This window comes from Balaenoptera musculus, chromosome 8 (assembly GCF_009873245.2).
Source record: "Balaenoptera musculus isolate JJ_BM4_2016_0621 chromosome 8, mBalMus1.pri.v3, whole genome shotgun sequence".
NCBI classification, from domain to species: domain Eukaryota; kingdom Metazoa; phylum Chordata; class Mammalia; order Artiodactyla; family Balaenopteridae; genus Balaenoptera; species Balaenoptera musculus.
The window spans coordinates 10,627,576-10,653,318 of record NC_045792.1 but is presented as its reverse complement, the minus strand read 5'-3'; the positions used below and the strand labels follow the sequence as shown (position 1 = coordinate 10,653,318).

General features: G+C 41.1%; 1 long non-coding RNA gene across 6 annotated transcripts in view; it reads right to left on the bottom strand.

Moving 5' to 3' along the window:
- LOC118899045 overlaps positions 1-18,717 on the bottom strand; it is a 253,287-nt gene extending 234,570 nt beyond the window's left edge. For 5 of the 6 annotated variants that reach the window (XR_005020870.1, XR_005020873.1, XR_005020874.1 and 2 more), the window contains exon 1: positions 18,355-18,717. This is a non-coding gene — a long non-coding RNA (uncharacterized LOC118899045). Of the gene's footprint in view, positions 1-873; positions 1,820-18,354 lie in introns of those variants that run through there. The other variant, XR_005020871.1, reaches the window with a different exon arrangement.
- Between the last annotated feature and the right edge of the window lie 7,026 nt (positions 18,718-25,743).

Genomic DNA, 25,743 nt, shown 5'->3' with positions numbered 1-25,743 from the left:
TCCAAACTGAGATATGTTGTAAGTATAAAATACACATTAGCATTCACCAGTTTGGCTTAAAAGAATGTCAAATATCTCATTAACAATTTTATATTGATTACATATTACGGTAATAAAATTTTGGATATATTGGGTTAAATAAACTATATTATTGAAATTAATTTCACCTCTTTATTTTCACTTTTTTAAGTGGTTACCATAAAATTTTAAATTATAAATGGCTCATGGTGTGGTTTGTGTTCTGTGTCTGTTGGATAACATTACTTTAGACAACAAGGCAGCAGAAACCCAGTAAGACATAGCTCATGCTCTGAATCAAACTGTCTTCCTCAAAACCCACGTGCAACTAGAAAAGTCTTGGAGTGGCTTTAAGTATGTGCAGTGCAATTCACCACAGCAGAAACTGTGAAACTCAGAGCCAAGTCCAAATGGAAAGAAGATGATATAGGGGAGAAGAAACATGGATAATACAAAAGAACAGAAAATTCCAAAACCATAACTTTTTGACCCTAGAAATCAGAGATATGAAGTCCATTGGAAACCCATGCTCACACAGACACCAGCTTCTCTCAGCTCGACTCTCCACACTCAGCTCCCTGAGAAGACCCCCCAAGAAGACCCCCCAAGGCACCCTTCCAGTTAACTGTCCTCATGAGACACTAAACAGAACAGAGCTTGGTAATGGGAGACAGATATTCCTTCTGCTACTACAGTGAGGTAGTTATAGAAGGTCATTAATATCTGATGCAAATTTCCAGGTGCTCTCTATGGAAGGAATGGTGGTCTTTGGTCCTTTCAAATAAGTAGGTATAATTTATTTCTTGTTTCCATTAGAAGCACGAGAAGGGAGGCCCCAAGGGGAATAATACTTACGAAATAGAAAGCGATTTTCTTTTTCCTCCAACTTCCAAGACGCTGAGGAAAATTCATTGATGAGTATTTATTAGCTAATGATGAAAGAGCACTTCAAAAATGAAAATGGCTCTGAAAGGCACTGCATTATCCTGATTGCAGAAAATGGAGACTCAAGAGAAAGGGCGCTCTATAAAATGTTCTCTGCAATTGGCTCCGTCTCTCATGAGCCTCTCAGATTCCTTTGTCCCTCCCACAATAATAACTTGTCTTCATGGCCATAGCCAAGAACACATTCTTTGTTTGGTTACATAAGCTTCTAAAATAGCAATTTATCATGGAAATGCTAAAATGACCCTTGAGATAGTGTTTTGATGGGCTATTAAGTTATGGCAGGTCTTGTTTCTGTTACATATTAAAATTAAAGAGAAAAATCAATTTTGATGCTTTTCAAACCTTAAAAGTATATCAGTTTCATGCTTTGGGCATTTTTATCTTAAAAAAAACATGAAGAAAGGTTTCCCGTGGTCAAAGAAGTTTTACCACAGACGTGGAGATGAATTTTCTCCTCATTATTGAGGTCTAATGAAAAAGAAGAGCCTAATTCAAAGTGTAATTTATTTTTTTCTATCTGTCTAGCTAGGTTTGATAAATGAATTCAAAGTAAAAGAACTGGAGAAATTAGCTGGCAGAATATTTAAAGGAAACCTAATAATGCATTTCTTATTTCTTAAATCTAGAAATTTAAAGCTGAAAGAATCCCAGGAAATGATTTTGTTGATGTCTCCCTAAGACCAGAGAGGTTAAGATACCTGCAGTTACACAGCAGGGCTGCCCAGCCTCTGTCCCAGATCACAGATTAATTATCGCTCTCCTTGACACCAGGTGAAGGAATGAGTCAGGGAATCAATGAAAGAAGTGACTCAAACAGAACTTGAGTCCTCGTGGAGGGACAGAAAACCAAGGAGTTCAGATAGGACTACAAAAGGCAGGGGAAAAAAATGTAGGGAAGAAGTAAGAGAGACTGTCTTCACAAACTCACAAACTCTTTATATAGACCAAGACTATATAAAGAGTCAGGAAGGCTTTCTACACAGTCAACTTATTTAGGTGGTTTTCTTCTTCCATAGCATTTTTTAAAACTGCACGTAACATAAAATTAACCATTTTAAAGTGAACGATTCAGTGATATTTAGTACATTCACAATGATGTGCAACTATCACCTCTATCTAGTTCTAAAACATTGTTATCCCAAAAGAAAACCCCATACCCATTACGTTAACCAGCCCCCCCACCATTTTCTCCCTCCCCTAAGCTCATGGCAACCACAAATCGTTTCTGTTTCTGTTCTGCAGATTTACCTATTTTGGATATTTCATATATATGGGACCATACAGTAAGTAAGCTTCTGAGACTGACTTCTTCCACTTAGCATAATATTTTCAAGGTTTATCCACACTGTAGCATGTATCACTATCACGTTTCTTTTTATGGTTGAATAATATTCCATTGTATGTGCATACCACAATTTAGTCAATTCCTTATGTGTACCTAAAGCATTCATGGTAATTTCTGATCTCCCTAACATCAGTGAACACAATCTTAAGAGTCCTCGCTCAAGGACTTCCCTGGTGGCGCAGTGGTTAAGAATCCGCCTGCCAACGCAGGGGACACGGGTTCGAGCCCTGGTCCAGGAAGATCCCACATGCCGCGGAGCAACTAGGCCCATGCACCACAACTACTGAGCCTGTGCTCTACAGCCCAAGAGCCACAACTACTGAGCCTGTGCTCTACAGCCCAAGAGCCACAACTACTGAGCCCTCGTGCCTAGAGTCCATGCTCCGCAACAAGAGAAGCTACCGCAATGAGAAGCCTGCGCACCTCAACGAAGAGTAGCTCTCGCTCATCACAACTAGAGAAAGCCCAGGCACAGCAACAAAGACCCAGCACAGCTGTAAATTAAAAAAAAAAAAAGTCCTCACTCAGAGGCCAGTCACCACCTGTTCAACAAAATGGAAAACTGAATATTGCGCTAAGTCAGTATAACAACTCTCTTCATATAAGCTGTTATTGCCTATGATGCATTTCTAACAAAAACAACCCTGAGAATTGAGTACTATTATCAGCATCTTTGGTTTTTTTTTTAATTGGGGTATAGTTGCTTTACCATGTTGTGTTAGTTTCTGCTGTACAGCAAAGTGAATCAGCTATATGTATACATATATCCCTTTTTTTGGATTTCCTTCCCATTTAGGTCACCACAGAGCATTGAGTAGAGTTCCCTGTGCTATACAGCAGGTTCTCATTAGTTACCTATTTTATACATATTAGTGTATATATGTCAATCCCAATCTCCCAATTCATCCCACCACCCTCCCTTCCCCCTTTGGTGTCCATACATTTGTTCTCTTCGTCTGTGTCTCTATTTCTGCCTTGCAAACAGGTTCATCTGTACCATTTTTCTTTATTTTGTAGGTGAGGAAACTGAGAAGTAAAGAGCTTAAGTAGCTGTCCAGTGTCACAGATGGCAAATGGCAAAGCCAGGGTAGGACCCCTTCCCTTTCCATTTCCCCCAGCATCAGTGTTCATCCAGCTGTACCCACTAACCCAGTCACTACTCACGACATTGAGTATAAAGTATTTATACAAATTAAATTTGGAAGAAAGGATCTCAACTTCAGGACAAGAAAGGCCTCAAGTCACAACGAGGTTTAGCTCTAAATATATGTTTGTAAGTCAGTCCTTGTAATTCACATTTTCCCAAATAAAAAATTGTATAAATGGTTTTTAGATGCTCATACTAGCCCACCAACAAGCTAATCCATCACGTAGTAGAACTCATTATTGCATTATCAGACTTAAAAATTCATATGTCCTATTATTTTTATTAGAAAACCCATTCCAAGTTGAGAATGGAGATGTCTGAAACTCAGCACACCCTCCCCGCACTGGTTCTTCTCTCTGCACCCTGCCCAGCCCAGCCCAGCCCAGCCCACCGTGCTCTAGTAAGTGTGCAAATTCCAGGAGCAGTGAGATGGACTCCTAGTGATGGGAGGCTTAAAGAGGTTCCCAGGTGAACCTCCAAAGAGGAACAGGGGCAGATATGAGGGTTGAATAAAATCCCAAAGCAAAGTGGCAGGATAGTTAGAAAGTGTGGGGAGAGGTGGAGCAGAGAATGGAGAAGGTGTGCATTTGATATTTAGTGGTGAGCTGTAGGCTGATGCCAAATCATAGCCCCAAATAAGTTCTAATGTTAAATAATGACATTCTGGATGCCATGATGCCATTATGATCACATGGATAATGGAGATAATACTGATTGCATATACATTTTAAGAACTCAAAATAACAGAGGATAAATTCTTTCCTGTGTCATGCTTTCAAGTTTATAAAACACTCTACCACCCATTGTTGCTTGAGGTCCTTATAATGACCCTGTGAGTTAGGATAGATGTTAATATACCCATTTTACTGATGCAGAAATTGATCATGACAGTTAAACCCTGTAGCCACACAGCACACAATTTCATTTGTGGAAACAGGACTCAAAAAAAATCAGGCTTTTTAAATCTACAAGTCCTGAGTTCTCTCTGCAACACCATGCCACTTCAGGTTGACCTCAAGGAAGGTACCAGTATCCTAGATCAGTCTGCAAAAAAGCAAAGGAGTGGAGAAATAAAAATTGCTCCAGGCAGGAGAAGCAGCAAAACACATCACACACTGTTGACGTGGAAGCAAATATGACTTTTTTCTGAGCATTTCTTATTTTGTACCTTACTCATCCCTTCCCCAAATCCTAAGTCCTGAGGTGAAGGTTACCTCAGAGATGATGGGAATGTAGTTTGCTGACTACAAAGAAAGCATACAAGTTTCTTTTCAAAGTCCAGATCTTTTCAAACCAAAATAATTTCAGTTACTCCAGGGATATTCACAGTTATGTTTCATTTCTACACACTGAACATTTTTATTTATCTACAAGAAGATCCCTTCTTCTTTTATGACAAGCACTTACTGAGGATAGAAATCCTTTCCATAATACTATCACGGTATGTTTATAAAAATGGAATACCTCAAGTCGGGGGCTTCCTTATGGAGACTCTTGAGGCTCTGTCAGCCTCTGAGGTGGCACGGAGTTGGTTTATTTGGCCACCATCTCCAAGAGGAAGTGGGTTCCTCTTCCCCAGAGTTAGATGGTTCCAGGTAGACTAGGTCCAAACTGTGAAAGACCCGCCATCCCACCATCCCCGCCATCTTGCTCTCCTACTAACTCCCAGAAGCCCCTTTGTACGTCACGCTGGGAAAAAGGGAGAGGGTCTCAGAGTGCCTGGGGTTTATAGGCGTGAACTCCATGAGCCAGCCTCACAAATAACTGCTATTCTAACGCCCAGCCCAGGTTACATTATAATGGATGGTAATACATGGAGGGGTGATGACTTATTTTATTCCCTATAAAGAGTGACAAAGAATCTCTATGTGAGTTGGGGTGGGGTTGGAGGCTGGTATACGGGAAGGAGGGAGAAAACAGTCACTAGTAAATGTTTTACCCTTCTTCCTAAGGCTTTTTCACACCTCAGACGGACTGACCCGAGGCATAAATCATACAAGTAGAAGCTTAGAAGGCTGCATGTTTGGTTCAATTCAAATTCATTCCATCAGTGTCTAACAGGTGGGTAAATTTTGACTCTTGTGCCTCTTACTCTCCAGCTTCTGCTACTCAGGGGATGATGTTGGTAGAATATAGTAAACCCTGCACTCCTGGGGTGTCGTATACTGCAATCTGAATCTGGAACCAGAAACCCTAGACTTGAATCCTGTATTTGATATTTATTAGCCATATGACCTCAGCTAAGAAGCCAGCATTTCTTTAACTATGCACTGAAAATAATAACCCCTACTTTTTAGCATTGTTATGGAAATGAAATAAAGTATATGAAACAAATTTGAAAACTTTAAAAATGCCCTTCACATATAACGTACCTACTTGCTTAACAAAGTGAGTCACCATCCAGGAGAAAATAATAAACAACCGACATCCTTCCTTGTGTAAGTTGATAACCAGATTTTCTAAGAAGATATAAGCTGTTTTCACAGGAAAAAAAAAATGAAGAGGGCATTCAAATAGTTATCTAGTAAAATCATACCATGGAAAGGGTAACTCAGTATGTTCTAGGCATGGAGGGAAAGGAAGGTTTATGTTAACGTGGTTCGATTTGATATCACACACGTCAGTCATTGTAATCACAGTTCCAGGACTGATACAGGAATGTCCTGAGGTTGAAAATCCCATAATGAAGAAGAGACTAGGACTTCACGAGGTGCCCCCCTGCCCCTGAAAGGGTTTTCCATCATTTCATTAAAAGAGAAAAAAAAACCTACCACATCCTGCTCAATATGGTGACTGGCTCCTGAACAGTCAAGGCGTTATTTCCAAACACATTCTTCCCTTGCTTTTCCATCCCCATGGGGCCCTGCTATCATTCCTGGCCTCCTGAAACCCGTGGCTGCAGCTTCCATCTTACTGAGCAGATTTTCAAGCAAAGTCTCCTTGCTGCTGCGGGCACAGAACAGCCCTCCCAAGCTGCGGGCCTGCCTGTCGGGGGTTCCAGGGCTGAATTTATTTCCCACATCTCGGACACGTCGCTCTCTCACCACCCTCCCTCCCTCTCCTCCCCCTTCATTCCTAAATCCTACAGCCATGACAGAAATAAATTAGCTAGAGGTACAGGTCACACCTTGGAGAGCAGTAAACGTTCTGTGGGAAATCGATAGAGAAGATGGGATTCTCAAACAGCTGAAGCAGAAGGAATGGTGCATTGACGGCTATACATAAACCAAACAAAGGAGCCTGAGAACAGCCTTCCAGGGAGGGGCCAGTGCCCTCAGGTTCATTTACCCCGACACCTGAACCCGAGATGGCACTGCAGAAAAGACACTTCCCAGACACCTGTGCGTCTGGAGCTTTCTGCCTCAGGAAGGCTAAATGTTGCTCCGCGGGTATTTGTGAAAATTAAAAATGATGTTCAGATTGTGAATGCTAATGCTGGGGCCCCCCCCCCCACCGGATGGCTCTAAGCTGAGTGTGTGAGACATATATCTGTCCCAGGAAAACTTCTCCTCTCTGGCTGCTAACGGCAAAGCCAGGGAGGGATCACCTAGATCATTAACTAAGGAAATGTAATTCCTAAAGCCGTAAGTGTGATGAAACACAATAAGCTTTAGGCTCCCACAGACCTGGGTTCCCGTCCTGGCTTCACCACTCTGTAGCAAAAGCATCTTAGGAAAGTCACCTTTACCAAATGCCAACATGAAATTTACCTTAGAAGCAACTGACAGGATTAAATGGGTAATACACATAAAGAGCTGGTACAAAATAGGCATGTTAACAGATGCTAGTTACTTTTCCTCCCTCCCTCAGCCTGATTATTGAGTAGCTTTTTCATTTCTCTTGAGTTCTGCAACCTTTCTCACCACGGATGGCTCACAAAGGTGAGGCCTGACGAAAATTTAATCCAAGAGCAAATTCAGGGTCTACCAAAAATAGGAGGCTCAAGAAGGCTTTTGGTACCTCCCCATATCAGCTACTAAATGCCACCCCAAATAAACAGTTTAAATTAAAGTGACATGCTTGTTATGTGAACAGAGTGTCAAAACAAAACCCTACCCCTAAGCACATCATGGAGAGAAATTCTGGAATTTCCACTGCTCTGTCCCAAGAGCCTATTTTTCTCCTGTATTCTCTCCCTTATTTGTTCACTTCCACAAACTGCATTTACTGAATGACATTATTCTCTTTTCCTGCTCAGATTGAGCCTAATCTTCTTCCTCATACACAGCTCAATTTCAGTAACGAAACAAATACTTCCAGCACCTAAGCCCTCATAACTATCAAATATACTGACTTTTTTATATTCTCAATTCTTTTTCATTTGTAACTGTGCTAAAATATACATAATAAAAATTTTACCATCTTTACTGTTTTTTAATATACAGTTTAGTAGCATTAAGCACATTCACATTACTGTGCAACCATCACCACCATCCATCTCCAGAATATTCCATCTTCCCCAGCTGAAACTCTGTCCCCATTAAAGAGTACCTGCCCATTCTCCCTCCCCCAGCAACCCCCATTTTACTTTGTCTCTATGAATTTGACTTCTGTAGGTTCCTCATGTAAGTGGAAAGTGGAGTCATACAACAGAGGCATACTGCATTTTCTTAGTTTTATTGTGCTTCAACTTACTGCGCCTCACAGATATATGGTGTTATTTACACACTGAGGGTTTACACCAACCCTGCTTCAAGCAAGTCTGTTGGCACCATTCTTCCAACAGCATTTGTTCACTTAGTGCCTCTGTGTCACATTTTGATAACTCTGACAGTATTTCACTTTTTCATTATTATTACATTTGTTACAGTGATCTGTGATCAGGGATCTTTGAGGTTACTATTATAACTGTTTTGGGGTGCCACAAACTGTACCCAAATAAGATGGAAAACTTAATCGATAAACCTCCTATGCATTCTGCTTCACCGACCAGCCGTTCCCCAATCTCACTGCCTCTCCTTGAGCATCCCTATCCCCTGAGACACAACAGTATTGAAATTAGGCCAATTAATAACCCTACAATGGCCTCTAAGTGTTCAAGTAAAAGGAAGAGTTGCATGTCTCTCACTTTATTTTTTTTAATTAATTTTTATTGGAGTATAGTCGCTTTCCAGTGTTGTTGCTTTAGCCTCCACTGCACAACAAAATGAGTCAGCCATACACATACAGATAGCCCCTCCCTTTTGGACTTCCCTCCCATTTAGGTACCACAGTGCATTAGGTAGAGTTCCCTGTGCTATACAGTATGTTCCCATCAGCTGTCTATTTTATACATAGTATCAATAGTGTATATATGTCAATCCCAATCTCCAATTCATCTCACCACCCCTCCTTTCCCCCTTGGTATCCATACATTTGTTCTCTATGTCTGTGTCTCTATTTCTGCTTTGCAAATAAGATCATATATACCATTTTTCTAGATTCCACATATATGCGTTAATATACGATATTTGCTTTACTCTTTCTGACTTGCTTCATTCTGTATGACACTCTCTAGGTCCATCCACGTCTCTACAAATGACCCAATTTCATTCCTTTTTATGGCTAATATTCCACTGTATATATGTACCACATCTTCTTTATCCATTCCTCTGTCTCTCACTTTAAATCAAAAGCTAGAACTGATTAAGTTTAGTGATGAAGGCATGTCAAAAGCTAAGCCGCTTACACCCAAACAGTTAGCCATGTTGCAAATGCAAAGTAAACATTCTTGAAGGAAATTAAAAGTGTTACTTCAGCGTACACACAAATGATAAGAAAGTGAAACAGCCTTGTGGCTGATTTGGGGAAAATTTTAGTGGTTTGGATAGAAGACAAAACCAGCCACAACACTCCTTTAAGAAAAAGCCTCATCCAGAGCAAGGTCCTAACTCTCTTCAACTCTATGAAGGCTAAGAGAGGTGAGGAAGCTGCAGAAGCAAAGTTTGAAGTTAGCAAAGGTTGGTTCATGAGGTTTAAGGAAAAAAGCCATCTTCATGATATAAAAGCACAAGATGAAGCAGCAAGTGCTAATGTAGAAGGTGGAGCAAATTAGCCAGAAGATCCAGCTCAGATAATTAATGAAGGTGGCGACACTAAACAAGAGAGTTTCAATGTAGACAAAAGAGCTTTTTATTGGAAGAAGATGCCATTTAGGACTTTCATAGCTACAGAGAAGTCAATGCCTGGCTTCAAAGCTTCAAAGGACAGTCTGACTCTCTCGTTAGGGGCTAATGCAGTTGGCGACTTTAAATTGAAGCCAATGCTCATTTACTATTCTGAAAATCCTAGGGCCCTTAAGAATTATGCCAATTCTACTCTGCCTGTGCTCTCTAAATAGAACAACAAAGCCTGTATGACACCACATCTGTGTACATTGTCATTTACTGAACATTTTAAGCCCAGTGTTGAGACCTCCTGCTGAGAAAGATTCCTTACAAAATATTACTGCTCGTTGACAATGCACCTGTTCACCCAAGAGCTCTGATGGAGATGTACAGTGAGATGGATATTGTTTTCATGCCTGTTCATATGATATCCATTCTGCAGACCATGGATCAAGGAGTCACTTTGACTTTTGAGTCTTATTATATTAAGAAATACATTTCATAAGGCTATAGCTGCCATAGACAGTGATTCCTTTGATGGATCTAGGCAAAGTAAATTGAAAACCTTCTGGAAATGAAAAAATGCCATGAAGATCATCTGTGATTCATGGGAAGAGGTCAAAATATCAACACTAACAGGAGTTTAGAAGAAGTTGATTCCAACCCTCCTGGATGACTTTGAGGGGCTCAAAACTTCAGTGAAGGAAGTAATTGCAGATGTGTTAGAAACAGCAGGAGAACTAGAATTAGAAGTGGTGCCTGAAGATGTGACAATCGCTACAATATCGTAATAAGATTTTCAGGGACAAGGAGCTGCTTCCTGTGGCTGAGCAAGAAAAAAAAGAAGTGGTTTCTTAAGATGGAATCTACTCCTGGTAAAGATGCTGTGAAGACTGTTGAAATGACAACAAAGGATTTAGAATATGACATAAACTTAGTTGATAAAGCAGCAGCAGGGTTTGAGAGGACTGACTCCAAGTCTGAAAGTAGTTCTACTGTGGGTAAAATGCTATCAAACAGCATTGCACGCTACATGCAGTGTTCATGAAAGGAAGAGTCAGTCAGTGTGGCAAACTTCATTTTGTCTTAATTTTAAGAAATTGCCACAGCCAAACCATAAACAAGATGAAAAGACAACCCTTAGAATAGGAGAAAATATTTGCAAATGAAGCAACTGACAAGGGATTAAACTCCAAAATATACAAACAGCTCCTGCAGCTCAATATCAAAAAGGAACAAACAACCCAATCAAAAAATGGGCAGAAGACCTAAATAGACATTTCTCCAAAGACATACAGATGGCAAACAAACACATGAAAAGATGCTCAACATCACTAATTATTAGAGAAATGCAAATCAAAACCACAGTGAGGTACCACCTCACACCTCATACCGGTCAGAATGGTCATCATCGAAAAATCTACAAACAATAAATGCTGCAGATGGTGTGGAGAAAAGGGAACTCTCCTACACTGTTGGTGGGAATATAAATTGGTACAGCCAATATGGAGAACAGTATGGAGATTCCTTTAAAAACTAAAAACAGAACTACCGTATGACCCAGCAATCCCACTCCTGGGCATATACCCAGAGAAAACCATAATTCAAAAAGATACATGCACCCCAGTGTTCATTGCAACACTGTTTACAATAGCCAGGACATGGAAGCAACCTAAATGTCCATCAACAGAGGAATGGATAAAGAAGATGTGGTACATATATACAACGGAACATTACTCAGCCATAAAAAGGAACGAAATTTTGCCACTTGCAGAGACATGGATGGATCTAGAGACTGTCATACAGAGTGAAGTAAGTCAGAAAGAGAAAAACAAATATCATATAATATCGCTCATATGTGGAATCTAGAAAAATGCTACAGATGAACTTATTTGCAAAGCAGAAACAGAGACACAGATGTAGAGAACAAACTTATGGATACCAAGGGGGGAAAGGGGGTGGGATGAATTGGGAGATTGGGATTGACATATATACACTACTATGTATAAAACAGATAACTAATGAGAATCTACTGTACAGCACAGGGAACTCTATCAATGCTCTGTGGTGACCTAAATGGGAAGGAAATCCAAAAAATGGGATATGTATATGTATATGCATAACTGCTTCACTTTGCTGTACAGCAGAAACTAACACAACATTGTAAGGCAACTATACTCCATAAAAACTAATTTAAAAAATTTTTTAAAAAAGAAATTACCACGGCCACCCCAATCTTCAGCACCAGCACCCTGATCCGTCAGCAGCCAGCAACAGCGAGGCAGGACCCTCCACCAGCAAAAAGATGACAACTCACTGGAGACTCACATGATGGTTAGCATCTTTTAGCAATGAAGTATTTTTTAATTACGGTATGCACATTGTTATTTTAGACATAATGCTATCTCACAGTTAATATACTATAGTATAGTGTAAATATAACCTTCATATGCACTAGGAAACCAAAAATTTGTGACTTGCTTTATTGCTATAATCACTTTATTGCAGTGGTCTGGAAGCGAATCCACAATATTGCCAAGGTATACCTATATTTGTTTTTCTGTGTCTGGTTTGTTTCACTTAGCATATTGTCCTCAAGCTTCATCCACGTTGTAGCATGTGACAGAATTTCCATCTTTTTTTAGACTGAATAATATTCCATTATATGTATATACTATATTTTGCTTACCCATTCATCTGTCGATAGTTACTTGGGTTGCTTCCACCGTTTGGCTACTGTGAATAATACTGCTATGAACATGGGTATACGAATGTCTCTTTGAGACCCCACTTTCACTTATTTTGATTACATACTCAGAAGCAGAATTGCTATATCCTATGGTAATTCTAATGTTTAACTTTTTGAGAAACTGCCATACTGTTTTCCATAGCAACTGCACCATTTTACATTTCTACCAACAGTGCACAGGGTTCCAATTTCTCCACACCCTTGCTAACATCTGTAATGTTTTTTAAGTAGCCATCCTAATGGGTGTGGCATTTCTCCCATCTTCTCAGAGAGTATGGGGGAAATATATGTGTGTCAACAATTTGTTTGGTACCCTAATTTGTTGTTCATTTCTCACTGTAACTTCTTGGAACTTCGCGTGCTCAACCAAATTCTGCTCTGGCTACATTTTCCATCTAGTTTTCAAAGTCTTCCATGTTTCACTAATTTAGGAAGTGTAAAGTTACTTTGGGCAATTAAAGAGATTTCAGTAGAAAGAACTGAAATGTCCATCAGTAGATGAATGGATAAAGAAAATGTGAGATACACACACACACACAAAAAAACAAAAAACACGGAATACTATTCAGCCATAAAAAAGAATGAAATCTCACCATCTGTGACAACATGGATGGATCTAGAGGGTATTATACTAAGTGAAATAAGTCAGACAAAGACAAATACCAGATTATTTCACTTATATGTAGAATCTAAAAAACAAAAACTGAACAAACAAAACAGAAACAGACTCATAGATACAGAGAACAAACTGGTGGTTTCCAGAGGAGAGAGGGGTTGGGGTATGGGTGAAATAGGTGAAAGGGAATAAGAGGCACAAAGTTCCAGTTATAAAACAAATAATTCATGGGGATGTGATATACAGAATAGCGAATATAGTCAATAATATTATAATAACTTTAAAAGGTGACAGATGGTAACTAGACTTAGCATGGTGATCATATCGTAATGTATATAAATGTCAAATCACTATGTTATACACCTGAAATTAAAGTAACATTGTATGCCAACTATACCTCATTCAAAAAAAAAAAAGTTTTTAGTACTCTGATCCAAAGCAGTTTCCCCAGCTCCATTAATCATGCCAACTTCCATCTAAGTAAGTGAGAGAGAAAGCCTTTTCAGAACAGAAAAGGTGCAAACACTAGAACTCTGAGATAACAGCCAGGGGACAAGAGTAATAACAGGTATTTGCATAGCAGGCTACATTTTTAAAAATCACTTTAACATCTGCCCTTCCCACTTGAGGAAATTCTTGCTTACATTCCAATTTTCAGATGAAAATTTCAGGCACGCTGAAGTGAAATAACTGACTCAAAGTCACGCAGCTAGAAAATTTCAGGGTCAGGACCCAAATCCCAGTCATCTCACTCCAAACTGTTTTTAAACTACATGATACTACCTATCATGATACTACATGATGCTAATGATTACTGAGGTCTTCACTTCTGAAGCTGCAAAACTTTTAAGGATCTAATTGTTGGGGAGGAAGATAATTTGGATCTGTTGTTCAAATGGAACACCTCTCCAAAGGCAGGCAGTGCATAGAGCATTAAGCACTACCTCTTCCTGGGGCCAGACTTGCCCAACTCTGGGCCATACATGTAGATGGATCCAGAATTACACAAGACATAGGTATCCCCCATCTAAGAAACTTGCAGAAATACTACTCAATAGCCAAGTCTATTGAATCACAGCCATCTTTTTCCACCTCAAATGCCTTGTGGAGACTTCCCTATTACACGTGGCATGGTATGCCCAGTTGGTGGAGCACATGAATCCTCTTTGCCATATGCAATTGGCACTCAGTATCCACAAGGTATTGGTTCCAGGAACCCCCACCTTCCCACAGATGCCAAAATCCACGCATGCTCAAGTTTTATGTACAGTGGGTTAGTACAGTTGGTCTCCATAGGCCATCCATGGTTGGCTGAATCAGCGGATGCTAAACCCGTGGATACAGAGTGCCGACTGTATACTTCTCCCATCAGACCAGCTTTCCTCCTCTTGAAACTTCCCAGGGATATGGTGAACTTCAATGAATGTTGGTAAAGCATAAAATCTAGGGTTGGGTACATAATAGATACTCAAGAAACCAACACCCAACTAACCCCATCGCCTCAGAGTGACCTCCCCTTCCCAGCAAGGACAAGTGGCTGAAGATCACTGTGAGGCAAATGAAGGAGAACACTGAACTCCAAAGAATTTAAGAGCATTAAATCAACATTTAAAATCTTCACTCACCCTCCACTGTTCCTGAAGTGTGCTTCGTGCTTCTGCCTCTCCACACCTGTTTTGTTGGTCTGCACTTCAGGGCTCTGTGCCTTTATATGCACCATTTATTCAGCGAGACTGAACGTGCTCTGGGGGAAATGGCCCTGCCCTCCGTCTCGTTTTGCAGCCCTGTGACAGCGGGCTTACACCTCTCTATCCAGAGAATACTCAATGGGTAAGCACTGACTCGGTCAGAATCGGGCCCTTGAGTTCTCTAAGGGGATCTTGGTAACACAACGCGACATTACGCCCAGGAGCTTCAGAGCCCACATACTCCATCAATGTCAACGGCCCAGCTGGTGCTGTTCAGAAGGGCCAAGAAATACAAACTCTTGACAATTCCATGGCTTGCCTGTGTATGTGCCTTCATGCTTTCTTCTATGAGACCCATGAGACCCATGGTCGGGGAGTAACTCGGACTAGCCATTCTTCCCTTCATGGAGATTCCTTCCATGCAAGGAGCCTGCTTGCAGCACCTGAAGGCCCCCAGAGGTAAGTAGAGCTGACCCAACAGTACCACTTCTCTCAGACTATCGCCTCCCTCCAGCCTCTCCCTGGACAGAGACCAAGGTGACCCCTGCTCTTGTCTCACTTATCTCCTTAGACCCTTCGGCACAGCTTCCAAGTCTTCAATCAATATGCCCGAGATGCTGCTCATGTGATGAGGTTAACTCACCATCACAACTGTCCTGAGGGTCTGAGAGGTGAGCTAAGAGCTGATTGGGAAATCCCAGTAAGAAGAGCTGGCACTTTAGCTTGGGAGACACAGAACACAAACGACAATAAGAGCACGCACCGTTCAAAACATCGGAGGGTTTACTCTACACGGAGCATCATGTCATATAATCCCCACAGCAACCCTGTGCTAGGTATCCCCATTCTACCTACAAGGAGACAGAGACACAAAGAAACCCAGAAAAGTTCGTGCGCTTTGTCACTACACTAGATGGCACACACCTTGGGGTCCCACAGATAGGATTCAAAGCCAGCTCCCCAACACCTCAAGTGTGACTGGGGCTTACGTACATAACTTTTCCAGCCTGAGTTTTCTCCTTCATCGTGGGACTAACAGTACTTAAAGTCCCTGGCACTGCCACTCTTCTCACCTTCATGAGTCATGGAACTCCTCTTATTATATCCTCCCTACCTCAGGAGCCCAGAGGTTCCCACCTAGATTCAGGATGGTGTAGAACTTCAAATCCTGAGTTGGGCAACCTGAATTCCCATCCTCTATCTGACCTCGGGCCGCAAGTCATTCAATCTTTCGATTTCATCATTTGTCAAAGGAAAATGTCAACACTGGCCCAATCTATTTTAGTGGGTAGCGTTCAAGGTAAGATAAAAGGAAAGATGTAAAAGTTCCCTGAAAGGTTTCAAGCACTTCTCCAAGTTAAGAAACCATCGTAGTAATGGATTCAGTCTGAGAAATTGTTTTACAAAATAACTACTATCGTCCAAAACCTCAAAGTGAATGGGGAAACTGAGTCCAAGATACAGAAACTGACCCCAGATTACTCCTATTTTTATGTAGGTAGAGTCTTGGACTGGAGCCTGAGGGCTCTGTGTGCTGGTTCTAACTCGGCCACTGCTCTGGACAAGCCACTGGACTCCACTGTGAAATAAGGATATGATGTTTGCCTTCCCCAACCCCAGTTGTTAGGGTGTGGGCAGGATACAAAAACACTTCGAACACTTGAGACAAGAAAACCTCTAGGTAGTCAATTATATGCATTTTTTTAAATGTGATGTCAGCCTTTTTTTTTTTCTCCCACTCACTCTCCCTTGTCACAATCTAAATTTTATCCAGATGTGAACATGAAGAGGCCTGTCTTTGTTCTCTGCCTCTACGCATACCCTTTGGTTTTCCTTTGTGCCTCGAAAGATTTCAGTGCTATTCTTTAAGACACAGGTCATGAAGGGGGGAACAGGGTTGGGGAGGGGTGCAGCGACAGAAAAGGGGAGTCAGAGAAAAGAGTTACAGGATGCTCCAGAATGCGTGTCTCCTCTCTCTAAATACAGACAGAGTCAAGACAGTGAAAGGGCCCCCGACTCCAGAAAAATGCCCTCTGCCATACAAAGCCTTCCAAGGCAGCACGGTCCCAGAGCCCAGAGTGCACGCGTGCACACACACACACACACACACACACACACACTTCCATGGAGAACCGTGCTCTCCCATCCCAGAAAGGATTTGTTGTTTCAATTAAACCCATCAAGATCTACACCACATGTTAGGGAAGAAAGGAATAACCGAAACAAAACTGAATTACTTTGGCTATTTCCTTGGGGATCGACCTATATCAAATAATCCACCATCTATGCGTCGGAGAAGCTTTTACTTATGAAAAACAGAGGCAGGTGCAGAATTGCAGCAATGCTACTAAATCAAAGCCCGGGGAGCAGAAAGAAGTGGATTTAGACGCATCCACTTAGCTCCTCTACTTATGTCTAAGTCACAGTACGGGGAGCACATCACAGCCCTGGCGGGGTCTGGCCTCTTCGTCCTCGTCTCCCCTGAGGTTCCTTCCCTCCCACTTTGCTCACTGCTTCAGCTGCCCAGTAAGAACAGATGGACAGAAGTTAAAAGAGCAAGGTCAGCCCATCAGCTAAGTCTTATTTCACATGCTGCCCCACCTCTATCATTCCTTGCTGGGACATAAAGATGGAGAATGAAGGGCAGAGGTGCTAATACATTTGATTTCGTATGAAGCTATGGTATTTTCATTTACATCCCCTGAATAGCTGGCCAGTCTGATTTACACATTGATAATATGTGATGCTTTGTATTCCAGCAAATATTTAATCCCTGACTGATCAATAATCCTCGCCTGGCTGTTCTTTTTTGAAAAGAAATAAATCCCCTTTTTACTCTTAAAATTCTTGAATAAAATTAAACTGCTTTAGCCCAGGATGCACTGTTCCTACATGAAGCCATGTGGTTTCATAACCTCAGTCCTCAGATGTTTTAAAGGGGCCGCCTTTGCTAACTTGCTATTTCTGAGATCCTAACATCTCTCTAACCTGAGTTTTCTGTGTTATCCATTGACAGTATAAAGACAGCACTTTAAAGTCTGATCTACTTTTTTAATTAAAAGCTAAACTTATTAACCTAAACTAAATCAGTGAGTATACAGAAGGCAATATTTTTGCATTCACTGCTTATTTTCACCCAGAAGGTCTTGATTTAATTCCTTCATTACAAACCTTGTTTCTGCCTTTCTAAATACTGTTTCCCTCCAAAACTACATTAAAAAAAAAAACAAAACACTCCACTCCTACACAGATTCTAAAATAAAATCTGTATCCCTTTCCCCTTTTCTCAGAGTCAGAGTTGAACACTGAGAAAAATGCACATTAAAACATAGAAAGAGATGGCTCTCCTCTCTATAAGGGGCTCCCAGTGCAGCCTCAAAGCCCACCAAAAGTTCCAAAAACAACAGCAATGAAAAAACAAACTCTCTTTCATCTTTGGCAGCAACAAAAGCAATAACTTTCACCAAACCGACCCACGCCAAGAATTAATATGACACAGAACACATCCACATTCAGACCATTATGGTTACATCAGCTCACCACAATATTTGTTTGAAAAACACATAATTTGTGGTAGAGAGAGAGAACCTCTAATACAAAAAGAGGTTCTTTCAAATGCAAATTAACCAAAAGACATATTTTCCCTGTGTTTGGAAAATCACTCCAACATATGAAAAACATACTTTTTGTGTGGAAAAAAATTTTTTTGATGTACACCCACTTAGTTGAAAAGGCAATTAAATTTGCTGTAGATTACCTTAACAGTTGAGAAAAGTTAACTCCTGGCTCCAGAAGTCCTTAAGGACTTTATTAGCATTCACAGACCTAAGTAGTCTTCTGTTCCCAGGTAGCAAAGTTTCTTTTCTTCTCCACTGAAATGCTCGTGTGAACACTGAAGGACATTGTATTACTGAACTGATCGGAAAAGGATATTGTTTCCAATCTTCTGGCAGGAAGAAATGAGAGAGAAAATAAAGAGAAGGAAAGAGAGAAAGACAGAAAGGGAAGAAAGAGAGAGAGAAAAGCAGGGCAAAATGCAGTCTAATCGAGCATTCTTCCTCGTGGAAAAAAAAAAAAGTAAATCCAGTATTCTGGAACGGGTTCAAACATAGCTTGACAGGCTACAAGAGAATTTACACTGAGCATGCTTAGCCCTGCACGGCTTGCATGAGACACTCTTAATGAATATTACTTCCTTCCCACTGGCTATTCCTGCTGGAAGTCCACACCCACTCCGCTTTCAGAAGTCAGGAATTTAGCTCCAGCCAAAGTCCAGAAAACATGCTTATGCAGAGACAAGGCCTCACGGATCCATAAACTTTCAGGTTGTGACCTGCAGGTCAGTTTGACAAATAGAACACGGGGGTGAATTTTTTTCTGCCCTTAGTTGTGTTCCCAGCTTTGTGCCTGTCCTAAACCGCAGTTGCCCTGGAGAAAAGAAAAATCGCTTTTTTCCTAAAGAACACCATGTCCTAAATGCCAGTTTAAAGGCCTTTCCGGAGCAGGCTTCCAAACCCAGATCAGAATAAGGGTCATCTACATATTAGAACACACCATGAGGATCCTTAGTTTCTGGGTAAAAAAATTTTTTAAATTTCTACCCCAAATGTATCCTTTCTGACAACTTACATGTTATCTCTCTCTGAAATGCTACATGCCAGTAGACAGTCTGAAAATATGTTCAAAATTCAGATTTAATCTGCTGTGCTGTCGAGGTCACACCAAAAAAAATGATTTTTCAAACAATGCTTTCCCTTTCTTTAAATCCCTCTGTCATGTTTCATGACAGGAGGCCTGACATTCTGGAAATTTAAAAATAGACTATTTCTCTGACAGTCTGAGAAGGCAGGATTCTTATCCTGCAAATGAAAAGGGTTGGGGTAAAAAGAGATGGAGGAAAGGTAGAGAGAGAGGGCCTAATATAGACAGCATAGTAATGAAAGGGCATTTTATAATTAAAATAATAACAAAACGTCTTTTGTTTTCCTTCTGGTATTTTCAGGATACCATTTATAAGTTTCTGTTCTTTATCAAATTACAAATTATAAATATTATTAAATACTCATTTGGAGTTAAAGTACTTATTTGCCTAGACACACACGCACCAATTTGTGTTTGAAAAGAAATGACGTCACAGAGGATGAAAAAAATAGAAATTCTCTAAGTGTACAGAGGAATATGGTGTGTCCAGCCTCTAATACAAAGCCTGCCTAGCCAGCATTGATTCCTTGGATTAATAAAAGGGGTTTCTGTGTGCCTTATGAGTAAATCCATTGCTTCTCCATACCTGTAACATTTTCAGCAGCCACTGCTGAGCTGCTAGGACACACTTCCCTTACCGAAGATCCTTGCAGCATAAAATATTTCCTTGCCTGCTGTTGAATAAATAAAATTTCCTCAGACATATTTTCCTTCCTGTAATTATGAGGTCTGGGGTAAGTTTAGACATGGTGGGGGGGTGTTTTGTTTGCTTCAGGCTTTGCCTAAGGGAAGAATAAGATTTAGTCCCCTATTCCAAGTGTTTATTTGTCCTGTTACAGAGCAAACTAAGTTTCCAGCAGTTAGATGAAGCTCAAGACAAATGGAATTTCAAACAGCGAAATAATCTCACAGCCAGCCATAAAGTAAAATAGGAAGGACATTTATTCATTCGATCTGAAGAGATGGCCTAGAGATCAGAGAAGCCCCAGGACACAGAGGGGAGGGACCCTCTTTCAAGGCTGGTGCTCTGACCTGTAGACAGCCTGGCCTCCCGGCCATCACGAAACAGTGGATTTGTTTGTCTGTCTTCTCCCATGAGGATGAGCACTCATCCTGAATCTAAGGGTGTGTTGACGGAAACAGTCATGTCTTCTCCAGCCTGAATGTTAATTCGCCTCTATGCGAAGCTATGATGGTCTTTACAGGGACAGTACGGTCATCCATTCGATTAACAAATCTTTACTGAGCCTCTACTCTGACACTCATCTGGGCCCTAGAAATTGGGTAGTGACTGAGACGGACATGGTTCCCATCCTCAGGGAGCTTACCTTCTGGTGACAATGTAAATAAATAAATAATTATGTAAACGAATAAACAGTGAATGTAAGTGAAAGGAAGGAAACAGAAGGGAAATGATGAGAGAGAATAAGTTACGGAAACCATGGTGTGTGTGGGTGGGTGTGTCAGGGGGCTCGGAGCCACAGAGTCAGGAAAATGGGACGCATATTTGGGAAACTGTTTATTAGCCAATCCAATATGTGTTTAAAGAGAATGGTGGTACCTTTAGCAGAAGTCAGGAAATCTGGAGAAAGAAAATCATGTCTAACATATGGTAAGCTCAAACGTTTACTGGACTGGGTATGTAGAGTGTAAGGGTGATAAGGATATCCAGCCTACACTATTATTTTAGTCAGGAATTATAGGTAACTCTTAATAGGAACCTGATTACAGTCTCTTAAGTACCTACAGGTTTATTTTTCTCTCATTTAAAAGAAATTCAGAGGTTGACAGTCCAAAACCTGGCCACCCAAGTCCTTCTATCTTTTTGGTCTACCATCTTTAATGCACACTGTCCATCCTCAGGTTTGCTTTACAGTCCAATATGGCGGCTGAACTCCAACCATCACATCTGCATTCCAGAAGTTAGAAAGAAGCAAGGGTGAAGTAAAATGTAAAAGTGACTGCTGTATTAGTCTTCTATTGCTGCTGTAACAAATTACCTCAAACTTATTGGCTTGAAAAATATATATACATATATATATTACCTTACAGTTTTACAGGTTAAGAATCTGACCTGGGTCTCACTGGGGTACGATCAAGGTGTCAGCAGGGCAGCATCTCCTTCTGGAGCCTACAGGAGAGAATCTATCTCCTTGTCTTTTCCATCTTCTGGAGGCCACTGCATTTCTTGGCTTTGGGCCCCTTCCTCTAGCGGGTTGAGTCCTTCTTATGCTGCGTTACTTTGAACTCTTCCCCCTCTTTCACTTATACTTATCCATGTAATGACATTGGGCCGACCTGGATAATCTAGGATCCAGCTGATTAACAACCTTAATTCTATCTGCAACTTTAATCCTTCTTTTCCATGTAAGGTAACACATTCACAGGTACCAGGGATTAGGACACGGACATCTTTGGGGAGCGTTAGTCAGCTTTCCACACTTGCCTGCAGCTGATTTAACTATCTCAACATAGACTTCTCAAAAGCTGTATCCAGTGCCTTTCTCTTACGTTCAAGGGCCCCTTCTATCTGTAAGGAAGGCTACACACAACACCACATTTGACAATATAGAGGCCCTTCCTATGGAATAAGGGAGAATAGAATTGGATGGGCAATTGGCAGTCTCTGACACAAATATCTAGCATGGGAAGCCAGGACTAACCCTGGATTATTGCAAAAGCATCTTAACTGGCTACCCTTGTTCTAGACTATATGTGTGTCTAAGCCACTGGAAGTTTAATCTTTCTAAATCACATATGATTAAGACAAATTGGTGTTTTTAAATCTCTATCACTTACCTATTTTCTATGGGACACAAGCCAAATTCCTCAGCTGGACGCTTAGGGCCTTTCCCATGCTAGCCCTTAATTATCTTTTCAGACTAATTTCTACCACTTGCTCTAACTCCAATAATCCTTCAACCCCTCAGGAACCTACAATTTGTTGATCCTGCCACTCTTTTACTATCCTCGCCCCAACTTTTCTCCTGACGAAACTTAGAAGCATGGGCAACCATCAGTTATCTTCTGTGCACACCCTCAGTTCTCCTGATCCTCTTTCACGTTATCATACTCATCAAGCAGAGGGGATGCTGTGGTGGCCGGGAAGAGTCCTTCAGTCCCGAAGGCCCCCAGTACAATACCCAAGCCAGGGGGATTTGCTGCTGAGGGCTCACGGCTGAGTCTCTCCCTGAGACCTGTCCTTAGCCAATGGGAGCCACTTCACCAAGGTTATGCCCCATGCCTGGAGACACCCCACATCCACTGATTGGTCCCTGAGGGGGTATAAGAGCTAAGCCCCCTTGACTTCATTTGGAACAGTGCTGCCAGTTCTATTGCAATAGCACCACACTCCCACCTCCCCTCTGCCCAATCTGCTACCCTCACTCCTTTACAGGTATTTCTCAAAAGCGCAACCCCCAAAGCTTCCTACATGCAAATCTCTACCTCAGAGTGTGTTTCAAGAAACTAAAAACAGAGCTACCATATGATCCTGCAATCCCATTCCTGGGCATATATCGGAGAAAAACATGGTTCGAAAGGATACATGTACCCCAATGTTCATTGCAGCGCTGTTTACAATAGCCAAGACATGGAAGCAACTTAAAAGTCCATCGACAGATGAATGGATAAAGACGTGGTACATATGTATGATGGAATATTACTCAGCCATAAAAAAAGAATGAAATAATGCCATTTGCAGCAATGGCAACATGGATGGACTTGGAGATTATCATACTAAGCGAAGTAAGTCAGACAGAGAAAGACAAATATCATATGATATTGCTTATATGAAGAATCTAGAAAAAATTATACAAACGATCTTATTTACAAAACAGAAACAGACTCACAGACTAAACTTATGGTTACCAGGGGCAAGGGTTGAGTGGAGGGATAGATTGGGAGTTTGAGATTGACATGTACACACTGCTGTATTTAAAACAGATAACCAACAAGGACCTATTTGTACAGCACAGGGAATTCTGCTCAATATTCTGTAATAACCTAAATGGGAAAAGAATTTGAAAAAGAATAGATACATGTATAACTATCATTTTGCTGTACACCTGAAACTAACACTATATTGTTAATCAACTGTACTCCAAGATAAAATAAAAATTTTTTAAAAAAGTAATTCTGACCTGAGACAATTGGTACCATGCGTTCTTGGAAGCAGACTCTAAAATAAGTTCTGGAGACACATCACACACCAGCTAGCTGGCAATCAGGACTGCATCCCTGGGGGGTAAGAGGTAATGAGTAGCTCCTGGCACGCTGTCATGGTACAACTGTTATAACTTCCACCAGTGGTAAACTGGATAGGATATGCGTGTAATGAAATGCACTAGGAAGGATATCTCAGGAACCTGAAAGACACAGACTATGAAGTTGAATAACTGTTGTTGGGGGCTACTGATGCATTGAGGAATGACAATGAAAGGCTGTGGGTGATTAATCATCAATTAAAGGTTAAGTGTGAAAGCCAGTATTTAAAGAGACCTCTTCTGCAGCTAAAGAATCAGAAAGCCGAGGACCAGGGCAACTTAATGATAGGTGTAGCGGAATCCCAGTGGAGGCTGAATTCTCAGACCCTGGGTAGCTGCTACGCCAAGATTAGGACCCTGATTAGGAAGAAATGAAACCCTGAGAACTGGAACTGGGACATCTGTGTTGATGAACTTGAAAATCTATAATCTCCAGATGCCTCTCGACCTCCGGGACCTGCAGCAGGTCCAGGCCCACTCCTCCTTGTTAAGCTGGCATTTATGCCTTTTTTTAAGGACATTTATTCCTTTTTGTAGGTCTTGGCTTTGCAAAAGAATATGTGCCACTTCCTGCAGGACTGCCATGGAGATGATTAATAAAAGATGGTTCTTATTAATCCTTAGGGAAAGATGATGGGCCGCTAAAAAGGAAGTTGCTTAATTCATAGAACCAAGAGAAATCAAGCGTGGATGATAGGAAACTGAAGGTAGTCACTCCAATCAAGAGTCAAAATCCTCTGAGCAGTTTCTGGAACAAATCCAGAGCCCATTACTTGAAAGAGAGGCTGAGTTCCCATGAAGAAAATTTATGGAACACAGAAAGCATATGTGAAAATAATTTTCCCAATCCTTCCAGAAAAGGCAAAGTGAAAGACAGTCATTTATTAAGAAAAGGGGAATGACTAGGTATTGTGAAGACACACTGAAATCTGAGATCTTCATGGTCACCCTGTTAGAGTGGGGGCTTTGGGAACCAGGTAATACATGGAGTCTTGTCCCAGGTCCAAATTACAGTGGCTCCACTTATTCACAGACCCACTCAGTGGTCATTTCTCTGATACCCAAAAAGCATGAAAAGAACATGCTTAAAAATTGGCAGGAGCCACACATGGTTCCTTGGACTGTGGAATAAGATTTATCAACTGAGAAATAAATCCAAGAGGAATCCTCTGAATCTTATCCTCTGGCTAAGATAGTAAATCAAAACAATACTTTATCCCAGGAGGCAATGGCAGAGATAGCTCACCCTCAACACCAAAAGAATGCAGGGGTGATGGTCCCCATCACATCCCATTTAATGCACCATTCTGACCCCTACAAAAACCAGATGGATTGTGATGGATGACAGTGATATGCAGCAAATTTGAACAAGTAGTAACCCCGGTTGCAGCCACTTTCCCAGATGTGGGATCTTTGCTGGTTACACAGCCTTAAGCACATGGTATTCAGGCACCCACTTATCTGGCAAATGTGCTCTTTTCCATCCCTATCAAAAAGCAGGATCGGAAGCAGTTTGCCTCCATGTGCAATGGACAAAAGTACACGTATACACATTTGCCCCAAGGTGACCCTTCCTCTTTAATAGTACTGTCTAAAAGGACCTGAACAGTTTGGACACTTCACAGAACATCACATCATTCCACTATATGGATGATATCTCATTAGTCTGACTGGATGAATAAGAAGTGGTGAGTACATTAATAAGGCACAAGTGCAGGACAGTTGGAAATAAATCTTACAAAGAATTAGGGGACCACCATATCAGTGAAGTTTTTAGGGGTTCGGTTTTGGGTCATGCGAAGACACCCGTCTAAATTAAAGCACACGTTATTGTATATTGTACCTTCTACCACTACGAAGGAAGGTAAACCTCTTCACATTCTAGAGGCAGCTTATTCCACTCCTGGCATGATGCCCTTGCCCACTTACTGAGAAACATAGAAGTCTTCCAGCTTCAAGTAAGGTCTTGAACAGGAATCAAGACCACAATGCAGGAAAAATCAACCACTTGGGCCATATGACCCAGCAGAATCATGGACTTTCCATCATATGGACTTTATACCAAGCTTTGATAGAAGAATCACAACACAAACTCTTAGGCATCTGAAGCAAGGCTATGCTTTTGCTAACAGACAACTATAATTTATTTGACATAATGTTCCTTGCATTGCTACTGGACC